Genomic DNA, 397 nt, shown 5'->3' with positions numbered 1-397 from the left:
TAAAGAAATTATTACACATCATCATCCGTGGCTCGCATACGACGCCTACTTTAATATGTTTGTTAAATGTTTATGTTTTAGTAAGAAAGGATTTTGGAAAGAAGATTATGTTGATTATAGTAACGAAAGGGAAAATAGCTATTAAGAAGGTGAGGATTAGGAGAAAGAATGTGTAGAAACGATTTTGCAAGAAGGTGGATATTATTCAAGTATTTAATGTAAAGCGTAATGTCGTATAGAGTTAAACTCTGAGGGTAGGAGGAATAAAAAAGGTTTAGAGAAAATAATGATGGATTATGTGAGATATTTGTTTAAGGTAGTACACTCACAAATTCAAAATATTGAGAATTTCTTGAAATCTGTCTCTTATACACATCTCTGAGCGGGCTGGCAAGGC

This window comes from Wasmannia auropunctata, unplaced genomic scaffold (assembly GCF_000956235.1).
Source record: "Wasmannia auropunctata unplaced genomic scaffold, wasmannia.A_1.0 LD336090.1, whole genome shotgun sequence".
Classification (NCBI taxonomy): Eukaryota; Metazoa; Arthropoda; class Insecta; order Hymenoptera; family Formicidae; genus Wasmannia; species Wasmannia auropunctata.
The sequence above is the reverse complement of the archived record's forward strand: the minus strand, read 5'-3'. Positions refer to the sequence as shown.